General features: G+C 41.7%; 1 long non-coding RNA gene across 3 annotated transcripts; it reads right to left on the reverse strand.

Moving 5' to 3' along the window:
* Positions 1-227: 227 nt before the first annotated feature.
* LOC131246181 (uncharacterized) lies at positions 228-4910 on the reverse strand. 3 transcript variants are annotated; one of them, XR_009171227.1, is made up of 7 exons: positions 4686-4910; positions 3007-3150; positions 1801-1889; positions 1154-1253; positions 968-1054; positions 665-858; positions 228-519 (listed from the first exon to the last, which is right to left on the reverse strand). It is a non-coding gene; the product is annotated as an uncharacterized LOC131246181 (long non-coding RNA). The 3 variants fall into 3 exon arrangements; XR_009171228.1 differs by lacking the exon at positions 1154-1253 and having other exon boundaries at positions 231-519; positions 968-1017; XR_009171225.1 differs by lacking the exons at positions 228-519; positions 665-858; positions 968-1054; positions 1154-1253 and adding an exon at positions 1301-1696 and having other exon boundaries at positions 4686-4909.
* Positions 4911-13754: the final 8844 nt, after the last annotated feature.

Genomic DNA, 13754 nt, shown 5'->3' on the forward strand with positions numbered 1-13754 from the left:
CGTGTTGACATAACATGGGTAACTCAAAAAAAAAAAAAAAAACTTACCTTGTGAGCTGTTGCCTCAGTGGCAAACCTCAACATGGTCGAATCCCTTGAAGTCACCTTCTTCATTTGATGCAAATCGGACATCAACAACTTCACTAGCACCTTTGAAGAATTCCTCTTTGCAGGTGAACAAAGGAATCAAATTATCTCATTTTATCAGATGTAGCCATCTTATTTCCCATACACATTGAGAAATTAAAATCTTATCACAAGAGTAGTTCTCTGGTATTAAATGATATTTACACATAAGCTCTTTCGACATAATAGGATAGGTTGCCAACAAATAGGGTTTTTGATCTAGAAGTCTAGGCACTAAGCGTTGCAAGTGTTTTAGGCTCTATCAATTTAGTACATGGCTGTCAGGTTTTGTAATATAGAGCTGAAAAAAGTATCAAAGCCACATAGTCAAGAAAATTACCGCCTTCTTTTTGGTCTTTGACGTTGTGTCATCTGCCATTTTGACATCACCACCCTGCAGGGCAACATAAACAGTTTGCATGAGGAAAGAGAAACAGTGCATGTGCCAGCCAAGGACCCCTTGACTAGTGCCGCAATGGGTATATAAATGTTGACAAGAAAGACATCAAGGAAGATTTCACTGAGGGGAGCGGTTTTACCTTTTTCCATGCTGCTTTTTCTATTCCTTCCAACAGTTTGGATTGGTGGAGAACTCTAGAAAACAGTGGAAATGAAATCAATTTCCATAGATGTGATGTTTTCCTGTGATTACAAAAGCAAAAATAGGTGTGGAAATCGATTTCCTTTTCCACCATTTCCCAAAAAATGAATGGAAATTTTTCCCAAAAGAAACCTGTTAAATTAGATTTCCATGGTTACAAGGGTATAAGAGCCTATCCTCTACATCCCTATCAATCCTCAATTCAAAGTACACATACATTCTAGAAGATAAATAGAATTACCTGACATTTCATTCCACCGCAACCTCAGAACTCAAGCTTTGACAGACAAACTGCAGTCCAAACCATGCTCGTAGATATCAATGAAAACTGCAATGAAAAAAATCAACAGAAGTGATGGCTGGATATTAGAAGTGATCCATGGCTCCATCATCATGCAGTTATACACATGACTGGATTAGAGCTTACTTAAATAATGAAGATATATGTAGCAGTACAAAGGATTGCATAAAGTTCGTAATGGCTGCATCTACAACTGTCAAATGGGATAACCACATTCTACACTACCCTGTAACCATCAATCTCAAAGTTAGAGAGAAGCATATAAGAAATTTATCTTCTCTAAATACAATAGTGAAGAATGTTAGGAGAATATGGATACAGTGAAAAAATAACCTCAAAATACAATAGTGAGATGCTTTTGGTGGAAAATTTTGCCTTCAAGATATGGGCCACTCTTTGTTATCAGATCAAACAATCCATATACACCAAATAGAAAAAAGTCTCACAAATCACCTAGTTTAATCAGGTCTCAGTTCCCATCCAAATTATCCATTTGATGGGTCTCCTACTGTAGATGGACTATAATCCAAATATCCCCAAACTAGAATATCATAGCCATATGCAATATGTAGCATTTTTACACTTAAATGTGAGAGGAACTCCACTATCTCAACATCATCTTTCAAGACTTCTATGAAGCACTTCCAATCAAAAGGGTCCTTAAAATCACTACAAGATTCTATTGAAACTACATTAAGCCCCATTTTTTTAGTTTTCTAGTCTACCAAAACCAGTGAAAGATTCTCATGGTAGTTGTAGGCAAGAGTTCATACCTCGGATCTATCGAAAAGGACTTGTGATCAAGAGAAGGAAGGACCAATGTTGCATTCATTATCTTTGCTATTGCAACCATATCTCATATCTGCACAATTAAATCCCAAATCAAAGGAAAGCCACTACATAATAGGGTGAAAGGTGATGAGCTTGGTAAACTAACATGCACCTCTACACCCAACTTGTTAGATAACCTAACAAGAATATTGAGTCAACCAAAAGGACAGTGAAATGGAACTAGCCAGTAGTATGAGTTTAATGAATTTCCATGCTCAGAGATCAAGAGTATTAAAATTTTGAGTTAATGTATGCCTTTGCCACATGATAAAAATTTTGAGCACTTGCAAATCAACCGTGACACACTGCAAGAGTACCAATTAACTCCGATTCTATAAAATTCCAAATGGTCCAACTCAATCATAGGTGGGACCACTTAAGCCCCACACAGGAATTCACAAACTTCAAACACAAAATAAAATTAACCCTATTCAATGCATTCATCAAAACATGCCATTTACAAAAGGAGAAAAAATAATCAAAATCCAACATCTAATGGAAAAAAAGTATATTGACACCACGAACCTCTTGTGGAAACTGAAATAGAAGCCTAAAATAGTATCTCTTAAATAAGAACCATTTTTAAAGTTCAATTAATATCCAAATCCAAAACAGAAAAAAGGATAGGGAAAAAAATAGAATCCTATAAGATTAAAAAACCAGAAAAGAACAGAACATAACAGAGTTATGATATCATCTTCCCAAAGAGCAAATCTTTCATACTCTGGCAAAGTGTAATGGATGATACTCATGCGCTTACAAATTACTTAAGAAATTGCACACAAGGCATACAACTGCTCAAATTAAACTGTCCAAATTATAGAACCTAGTATAGATGTATCGTGAATAAAAAATTAAGCTCGTCAGATCATCTAACTTTTGAATTGGAGGACATTGATTACAAGGTTTAAAAATAAATAAAAAAACTAAACCAACTATCCTATTTCCACAAAAAGGTGTCCATGAATCAAAGGTTAGGATTATTCAACCAATTTGATATTGAGATTGTGACTTGGAGACAATGGGATGCACAATCTATTAGATTCTGAATGCCTGTGTATCAAGCATCGTACGAGCCTGAGTATTATATAATTCTCCTTTCCAAAATCAAACTAGATAAATACATACATCCAAAATCAGAATCTTACTGCAACTTCCAATCTCCGTTTCACTGCTACCGAAGGTGCGAGGCCGCGCTCCGCCACCGCATTCTGCGCTTCCTCCTCGTATGTCATATGCAAAATCAAATTACCCTTCTCATGCACATTGACGGAGCTCGACAGAGATGAAATCTCAGCAAATCAAATTATAAAAACGAGTTATAGTGTTGCACAACAACCAAGAATATTTGGGTTCATGAGAAATATCTCAGCAAATCAAACATATTTGGTGCACAAATATGGTACTGACTATCCCAAGTAATCGAGGATGGCTACATGAATATGGTACTGAATTATTAATATTTGGCTAACAATTAAATAATAAATAACCAACAATTCTAACATTTTTCATAGGACTAAGAAAACTTAGGATAAGAAGGAAATAGAAGAATAAATAGGAGGATGTGGAATCTGCCTCATCCTAACCTTAATATGAGAAATAAGAGGGAAGCATTAAGTAATCGATGAATGCGACAAGTGTATTGCATGATCCAGTGAGATAACAAGCAATTTGTGACTGAAGCCTATCAACTCTGCATTCTCTAACAGGTTATTAGATGACATGAATGAATGTGTGATTTCATTCAAATCATTCAAATTGCCCATGATACTTGCACAAAAAGGGCTTCATATTCCAACAGAATAAAGAAGAAAGCATATAAAACACATTGACAGGCTACAATGCAGTAACAAGAATGCAATGAAGCAATGAATCTATTTGTTGAGGAAAAAATCCACATAATCCAGAAGGAAAGAAAGGATGAGAAAGATTCGGAAGTATACAATAGAAAATAAAGAACAAAACACCACCTCTACAAATCATATTCAGACAGGGGTGGACTACGAAATGAGTTTGCCATAGAAAGTATACACAGAATCATGTAAATCAATCCATACTGGAAGGACCCCACCATGAATGGAGTATAGCCTTAATCTGTTCATCAAATGTATAATGTCCAACCACAATGGGGTCTATGATTTGTGGACGATCTGGATTATTGTACATATATGAAATGTGTATTGCAGGTGTGTTGCCAACACTCTGTTGTAAGTGTAGATCTGTAAGCTAAATCTCGATAGTGCCATAATAACAAACACAAAACCATCAATTCAAAAGATTTGCTAAGCTAAATGAACAAACTAGAGCTAATACATGCAACATAAATCAGATCTGATCTGTGAAGCACAGAAAGCTATAAATCAGAGAAACAAAGACAATTATAGATCCGGAAAACATTAAAAAAATAAATCCAATGGAATGAAATCGATATAGCTAGATCCAACGCTTCTAAGAAGCTTTTGAGCCAGATATATAAGTCTTGACATATCTAGATTCGGATCTACGGCTTAAAAGCACAGATCGGAAAAGAAAACAACATAAAATGAGGAAATTCAAAGTAAAGGCAAAAATAAGAACAAATAAATATCCACCATTGAAAAGAACAAACTCAAAACGGTAACCCATTCGTTGTAGCCCATCTCCGCTCCGAATATCAATCTGAAAACCCCCAAATTTGGAAACCCCTAAATCCAAAAACCTCCAAATTTGAAAACCCCTAAATTAAAAAACCCCTAAATCCAAAAAAACCACCAAATTTAAAAACCCCCAAATATATCAACCTTTCGCTTTCGAATCAACGGCCTTAAAGGTAGCATTCTGCCATTACCATTGTTGCTACCTCCCAGCTGAGGAATAAACTAGAGTGGTTGCCCCTCCTTCTAGCCGTGAGCTAGAATGAGAAAACCCTAGGTAAGGGGTTCACCAAAACCCTAGGGAGAGGGAGATGCGTGGGCTGTTTGAGGGAGAGGGAGATGCATGCGCTATTAGAGGGAGAGGGAGAGAGATGGAGGAGAATGAGAGAGATGGAGGAGATGGATCAGAGATAGAAGAGAGATAGAAGAGACGGCAGAGATGCATTGGAGAGAGAGGGAGGAGAATGAGAGAGATGGAGCAGAGATAGGGAGGGAGAGAGAGAGAGAGAGAGAGAGAGAGAGAGAGAGAGAGAGAGAGAGAGAGAGAGAGATAACCCATTTTGGGCGTGGCTCTGTTTCGAGCGTGCACCCAAAATTGGGCGACGTTTCGTGAGACGGATCGTGGACGGTCCTGACAGGGGCTCCGTGGGGCCCACCATGATGTATTTGATTTATCCATTCTGACCATTAATTTTATTAAATTATTTTAGTTTATGATCCCAAAATTAAGGTAGATTGCAGGCCCAAGTGGACCACACCATGGGAAGCAAATGTGATTTAATCTCCATTTTTCCTACCGTGTGGTCCACTTGAGCCTTAGATTTAGCTTATTTTTTATTTCATGATCTAACGTAATATTTCCAAATAGATGGATGGCTTAGATAATATATATATATATATATATATATATATATATATATATATATATATATATATATATATATATATATATATATATATATATATATTAGGCCCCATATAGCCCCTTATAACACCATTAATTATTTATGGTGTGTCAACTTTTTTGCTACGGATTAAAACCGTAGTAACTGTAGCTACGGTTTATATCCGTAGCAAAAACCTAACGTGGTTTGTATCTTTTGCCCCTTTTTTTGGTAGTGACTGGTGTACCTTGTTTGTGGGTAATGAGCTCGAAAGCCAAAGGGACTGTAGATGTTGACTCAGGCACTTCAACTGCAAGTGCATGTACTCGCGCCTGCTGAGAATGGTTGGGCTGAGGTGCCATAGGCCGTTGAGGCGGCCTAAAACGAGGTGCAGGCGGCCGAAAATATGGATGTGTTGGTGCTGACCGTAGAGGTGGGGCTGAGATGGTTGGTGGCATCTGACGGTTGGTCCTCTGAGGCGAAGAGAAGCCAATATCCCTCATCTTGGCAAAGCAATCAGTATCTGAATGGCCCGACCTCTTATAGTATGTACACCATAAGTCTGATCGCCTCATCGGGGCTGGTGGAGCCGCAAGTCTGGGAGGCGAGTTTGCATAGGGCCTCTTGCCAAGGAACGGCCTACTCGGCAAATCTGGTCGCAGCTTAGGAACCATAGGCACATGAGTGCTGGATAATTTTTTCCATGCTGCTTTGCTCGCAAAGACATGCCCACTAGCTCAGCATAGTTGGATATGCTAGCGCAACACATCTTTGAGCGTATATCGGGTCGCAGACCCTCAGAAAATCACCGCATTCTCATCGGCTGGTCTGCCAATATCAAGGGAGCATATCTGGCTAGCTCCGTAAACCTGTTCTCGTACTCTGCCACTGTGATCCCTCCCTGATAGAGGCAAAGAAATTCACTCTCCTTCTCATTATGATACATGAGGGGAAAGTACTTTTCATGGAAGCGGGTCTCAAAAGTTGCCCACGTCCATACGTAGCCAACAACAATAGTCCGAAGGATGCTATCCCACCAGAGGCTACCCTCCTTCTCAAACATGTAGGTGACCAACTCCACCTACTCTGCCTCAGTGCAGTGCAGCAGCTTTAGCATCTTAGAGATGTAGTCGAGCCAATACTCAACCTCCTCGGGTTTGTGAGTACCCATAAAAGTAGGAGGTCGAAAGCGCTGGAATCGCTCAAATAGGCCGCTAGCACCCACGTTTCCAGCAGGGTGCACAAGTGGTGCAGGTGGAACCACACCCATGCTCTGGGCGAGGGCCCCTGTGATGGTGGACAAAAACTGTTGTTGCTGCTGTTGCTGCTGCTGCATCAAGAGCATCATTTGCTCTAACTTATCAGGAGGAGGAGCTGACTGAGGCACGTGCGACTTAAGGTAGACGCGCGGTTCTGCTCAGGAACCGGTGGTGCCACAAGTGGTGCAACAGGTGTCAGCCCATTAATGGGGCCAGTGGCTGGCTGAGAATCCGGCATAGTCTCGTGATCCGGGCCCAAACTGTGGTCCATATGGCTATCGCTAAGGGGAGGTGCCTCATCACTCGAGTCGCCAAGCGTGAGACGTGCCATACTCCTCGTGTTCTTAGCTAGCATTTCCTATATACAACATAGGGTGCAATTTGAGTGAGATTTAGCATACAACACACAATTCTTCAAGCATTCTACACATTCCATAACAAAAGGAGTTGTATGCATTCCATTTAATAAAATTTGTCATAATACAGGAGATATAACTTTACATGAATCATGACAGGGAACGCATGTGAGCTAGTCTAATCAAAGCCTTAAACAACAAGCACACCATCAACCTACCCTATTACTAAGCCTATTAAAGCTATAACACATAAAACAAGAAAGCAAAGAAGACTCAAGGACGACTACAACATAAGACTAGTCGTCAGAATCTGGCGATGGTGGAGGTGCACACTTGTTCTGTAGACAACACAGGATAGCCTTCAAGGTGCGAGACACCTTGCTAAATTTTCACTTCATGAAGGCCTTGTTCTCTTCAAGCTCTTGCCTTACCTCAGCCCGGGTCTCTTTGACTTCTCGTCGCAAGGCAACTTGGGCCTCCTCAAGTTGAGTTAAGCGGGCTTCGAAAGCAGCCCGATCAGGATGGCTCACATGTACAGTAGGAGGAGAGCCCTCATCAGTGTCTTGGGCCTCTTCTTCCTCCTCTTCCTGCTCGTCCCCTTCCTCTATCTCATTTTCTTCCTCTTCTCCATCACTTTCCTCTTCCTCACTCCCTTCCTCTCCACTCCCCTCATCTTCTTCACTGCCTTCCTCGTCCTCAGACCCACTATGTTGCGGTTGCGGCCCAATCTTCATGTTGGTGAGTGTGGTGTCATTTATAAAGTGAATCGACACCAACTCATCGGGGCCAAGTCTGTAACCGAACTCACGAGCAAGCTTGCATATGAGTCGGCCAAAGGGAAGTGTAGTAGCTGTCTTAGTAGAACGGGCGGTCAGGACTATCTCACGTAGGATGAAGGTAGGTAGGCATAAGTTGTCTCCCTGCCCAACACGATACAAGAAGTCTACTATCAAGCTCGTGCACTCAGTGCGGTTGCTCCACCTGGGATACACATTGTATGTGAATATATGGTGGAGTAGGTGAAAATTAGTAGTCATCTTGATCACCGAGAGGTAGTTGCCACGGTTCTAGTGGACCAAGCGGCCACAAAGGTATCACGTGTGGTGATCTCTTTCACACACTCTTGAAATACTTCTCATCAGCATACACCTCACCACGCTATATCCCTATGACTCGAGCTATCAAACCGACATCGACTACTGCTTCCCGTCTTGCCACAGGAATCTTGAACTGTAGAAGCTCCAGCGATGTGTCCTGTATATGGGCGTAGAAGGCAAGGACAGTGTCCACAGTCACACGTGACTTGCCTTCGAATACGGGCCCCCATCTGGCGTTCGACAGGTGGTCCATCAGCAGATAAAGCCCAAATAGCTTCTCGTCCATATGCGCTTTGAAGAGAACCCTATGCCTCTGAAATCTACCATGTGCAATGTTAGGTTGTAGAGCTCTCTTAATGGGAACCTGGGGATCGAGCTCCTGCTTCGTCCTCAGCTCTTGTGCGACGCTCGTACTTGGCTCTGCGCCCGATCTCTTCCTTGGACGGGTTGGGCGGCTAGGCCCAGCTTCATCCATTGGAGCTCTCTTCTTTCGCATAAGGGAAAAATTGTGGATAGAGAAAATGGCAGCCACAAGCTCAAAAAGAGCCATGGAAACCAAATAACCTTATACCGAAGGTGGATTTGGAGGTTTTTTTGAAAGATGAGACACAAAGCTATGAACTTTGTGCCTAAATGAGTGAGAAATAGGGAAAATGGAAATAATAGAAGATAGGGTTTTGAGGAGGATGAGGGAAAGAGATTAGATGGTGAAGAAAATGAAGAAGATGGTAAAATGGAGGGGGATTTGAGGGAGAAAGATGAGGTTTTGAGAGATTTAGAAAGCTTGGAGGGGTGAGAATGAGGGAAATGAAGCATAAAGGGGTAATATAAGGGGTCCCACACGATTTTGTGGGCCCTACAACCATTTACACTCACCCGCCCGACCGGCCCGGCGCGGCCCGACAGGCCCGCTGTCCAAAATCGGGGATGCCATCCCCAGTCACTAGACAGTGAGGGGATGCCTCCCCAAACCAGCGATGCTATCCCCCTGGGACACCGGATGTGCGCGGGACCCACCTCGGATCCCTTCAATTTGTATCGTTTGGGCTCCCGAGTCCGTTTGAAGCGTTTTTAGGTCCCATCACAAGTATATTCGTACCTTTCAGGTTCTTTGAGTGCAAAATGCACCAAATCCTCATCTAAACTTATTGATTGACGGTCTGGGAAAGGATTTGAGACCATCTCACATGATCACCGAGGCCTACGGGCCCGGTTTCAACGGTCAATTTCGGTCACTTTCTTCGATTGGAGAAACTAGGCATCCTATGACTATTTCTACATTTCATCACACCCTCCTAAGTCAAAGTACATCAGTGTGCATCATATTACCATAACCCAGTTCCAGTTTAATCCAAATCATGCTCTGATACCAACTTGTAACGCCCTGAAAATTGGGGGTCAAGCACAAGCTCAACAACCAAGTTCTAACGCATCACTTATGCAACATAGATAATGATGATTAAATGTTATCCATATTAGTGCATTAAACATGAGTGAGATTATACCAAAACAGTATATCATACTCCAGAGACAGTTAAATTACGCAAGCGGAAGACTGTGATAAGTATATAAAACATATAAGTGGTTGTAAGTCCCCAGAGTATGAACATGATACCAGGTTAAATAATTATATGTTTGGTTCCAAAATATACAAAATGATAAAGTGTAATGTCTTCAAATTCATATCCTTGTAGCCCCGGTGACGCAACTCCAGGTCTACATAAACCCGCCCGAGAGTTGTAAATAGGAGAACTCCTATTCGCCATCATAGAAGATAGGCTCCATCTCGTAAGCCTCATCCTTACCTGAAACTATAATAGAGTCTAGTTGGTGTTTTAAAAAACCGTCCCAGAGTGGGAGTGAGTGATCAACTCAGTGGACCTATAAGGCAAAGGTTAACATATTATCAATTCAATAAAGTAGTAATGATAAAGCAATACAACAAGCATTCTTAGGTACTCTGGTTAATGCAAGGATGATATGTTATAATGATGCATGCCATTGCTTGCACTCCCTCTGCGACATCATCTCACAATCGCGGCATGTACCCCTTCCTCTGTGCTTGACTCCAACGCCAAAGGCACATGCAAATACGGTGCATGTACGTGATTAGCCAAGTTCTTAATTAGACTTATTCATACAGCAGGTTTGGGAAGCTAAGGTACCTCCCCTTTACATCATTTGACCCAAACGATGATCCATCTAGGGTCGTCAATCCTAGTTATTCACATACGATAGGAAAGTTATAGGACAATGTCACCCCTGATTTGAAAAGTTATGGACAGGCAAGTTCAGGTCACTACGAAGAGGCTCGTCACCATCAGCGTATGCCTTAATTTATACTCGAGGTCACTACGGGAAAGGCTCATCACCTTATCGTAGGCCGATAGCTCGAATATAGTGTCCCATACCACCGTATTCGGCTCACGAGTTTAGGTTGCTCATTGGTCACTACGGGGAGGCTTGTCGCCCCAACGTAGGCCGACAGCTCGACCACGATGTCCCATACCACCATGACCGGCTCATGAGTCTTAGTGGATCGAGGTACCAAGGTTAAACGGGCATTTCACTGGTAAGTTTGGTACCTTAGATTCAAGCATTAGCGTCCATACATGGTGAAAATACATTGGGCCAATCAGGTTACTTGACAAGCTCGACTAGTACGAACGTATGTTGAATTAATTGACATGGAGCGCATAAGCACTCCGCATGGCCTAACCACTGTCGACAAACAACGTACGACTCAGATTCATCGAACGTGTCCAACGTGGTGAAAACAGTTCAACCACTAATCGTAAACCATTGCCGATCGCCTGGACTACATCGTAGGCCTAATCACACTCCAATAACATTCACATGTGATAGTCAAAGACAGTATGTGACAACCAAATCTAAATATAAATCTTATTTGGGCATTTCAATAAAACACATGCTACACATATTATTATACATAGGCATTTCATCCATAAGTCACATAGTAGTAAGATAGGTTACATAAAGGAATCTATAACTATAGATAAGGGGATTGAGAATCCTATCTCAACACCCTCATTAAATGCATTACAACAAGCATTTTCTCATTCAGGCAGTTTATCAAACACTCAGCTACACATATTACATACATGTAATAAATTAGTTAAAACACATATTATAGCAAATCCTTCCACACAGGAGTTGTCACATGAACAACAATCATGTATTCCCAACCATCAATCATAACAAGCACAAATCATAATTCCATAATCATTCAGACATTTCAACAAACACAGAATGCATTTAAATCAACCTAGTTTACGTATATATGTAATATATGGAAAACATTGAATCTAGCATATGTGATAGCAATCAAGTCAGTCATAAATCATTAACTGACATTGAAAGCCTTGAAAACCATAACCTAAACATTTATAGTCCGCACCTTCCGTCGATAAACTCGTAATGAACTCAGTTTAAACGCTACGCCTTTGTCTACAGCACAACGGTAACCTAAATCACGAAATAGGTTAGCTATTTCACCATTCACCTTATTTGGATCCCTAAAATAGATTATGGTTAGGATTTCTTCAAATAGATTAGGGTTAGCATTTCTTACCCAAGAACAGAGTCGAAATCGTTGGAATAGTGATACGGGTAAGATGATTCGGCACGTGGAGCGGTAGGGATGAATCCTTGCAACTATCCCTCACTCTCTCTCACTTCTCCTCACCTTTTCCTCCTCTTTTCTCTCTTCTCTCCTAGGGTTTAGAAATTCGTATGGAATGAGAGAGGGGTGGGTAAAGGGTCTTATATAGGCCCAGAACTGATCTCAATGGCCCCAGGGCTATGGTATACTTACGATATAGCCAAAGGGTAGTTTTTTCGGTCCAATGGAGCTTATCCGGAGGCCCATTTCTTGCATACGGTCGGGAGAAAGTTTCCTGACATTGGATCTAGGTCAGGTTAAGCTTTCGGTCCGATCGGATTTACGGATCGATCGCGGTGAACCAGTTTCAGTTCAATAGTCATCGTGACTCGATCAGGGCCACAAATACACTGACATGTGTTGGAAAATTTTCCTGATCCGAAGGTGTAGTTGGGTCAGAATCTGACGGTCTGGAACCTTAAATTTGACCCGCAAGTGAATGGCCCAATTCACTTAAGTTTGAGTCCCTTTTTTAAAAATATTCGCGTTTCTCACACACTTTTCTCCAGGCTCAACTTGTGCGCTTCTGGATACTATTTGGATTTGATTTCAGGGATAGTTGTCAAGCCCAGTAAGGTGGTCATAATTGTATAGTTTCACGGTTATCGGACTTTTGACGCGCGGTCCAAGTCCTATACAGAGTTTCAATGTGCTCCCAAGAGTGACTGGGTTTAGAGATTGATCCTAGGTTTCTAGGTAATGTAGCGTTAGCAATTCTGCTAGTTTTGGGTCTTGCGGTTGGTATTTAAAGTGGTTAGAGCTAATTTCACAGATAATCTAGTTTAGCACTTAGTTAATTCTCGTCTAATTTCTAAAGTGTTTGGTCCTTAGTGATTTTTGCCTGAGGTGGTACTCGAGTCTTTGTATGGATTTTTTCGAGATGTTACAAATATCCCAAAATCTGGTGGGCCATGCTACCCCAAAACATGCATTTATGGTTAGCCATTTTGGGCCTGTTGCTGAAATTCCAGCCCATCCACTATCTGGGCTTGCTGGAAATCCAACAATAATTTAATGTATGTATTTATTTATTTCCTGGTGACCCACACATGGTACAATGGGTCCCACCAGATGAAAGTAGTGATCATGAAACACATACATCAAGTGGGCAGCTGCTGGACTGGACATCCAGCAGCAGCCCAATGGGCTAGGCATCTTAACTTGGACGGTCATGGGGGCCAGGACGGCTGCCCCCTAAACGACATCAAAGTGGGCCCCACATATGGACGTCCCACTGGGAGGTAGGCCACGCCCATGTGGGCCACAACATGGAGGGGTGGCGTGGATAAAATCATACATTAAGGTGGGCCGCTTGAAGGGTGGACAGCCAGCCCATGTTGGACATCCCAGCCTTGGGCGTCCAGCCTGGTGAGCCGGTCCAGCCCTCGCTGAAGGTCGCTCAGGGGTCCGTTGGCCCCAAAATTTGATAGGTGGGCCACCCCCTGGCAAAATTTCAGATTTTATTGAATTAGGAAAGTATTTATTCGAATTAAAAGAAAACTGCTTGCCTAAAAATTTGGTTAATGCAGAATTTAGGCTGGCCCTGATTTGAGCTTCCAATGGTGTGGACTGAGGGCCTCCAAAAAAATTGGGGAAAAATAGTTTTTACATCCCCTCATATGTATACCACAGGTTGGGGTCCATAGAAGTGGCCTACCAATGCAAAAGTTATTTAATAATCAAGGATTTTCAAACTAACATGTTGCTGGAACAATCTAGAAAATTTACTGTCCACCTCACTTTGGCCACACCTTTGGGACCTCAATCAAGGTCAGATGGGGCTGAAATTTGGGGGACTTCAAGATGAGATCCCTACCTTTCAGAAAAGTATATTTGATGGGTAAGTAAGGTCCCCCAAACAGTCCCAAAACCTGGTCCAAAATCAACCAGAAACTATCCAGAGAATTCTGGACAACAACATACACTTGGATTAAATTAAATGTATGAGTTAATTAAAAAGGAAATTATCCCAAAACTAGGTGCTA

This window comes from Magnolia sinica, chromosome 5, assembly GCF_029962835.1.
Source record: "Magnolia sinica isolate HGM2019 chromosome 5, MsV1, whole genome shotgun sequence".
NCBI lineage: Eukaryota > Viridiplantae > Streptophyta > Magnoliopsida > Magnoliales > Magnoliaceae > Magnolia > Magnolia sinica.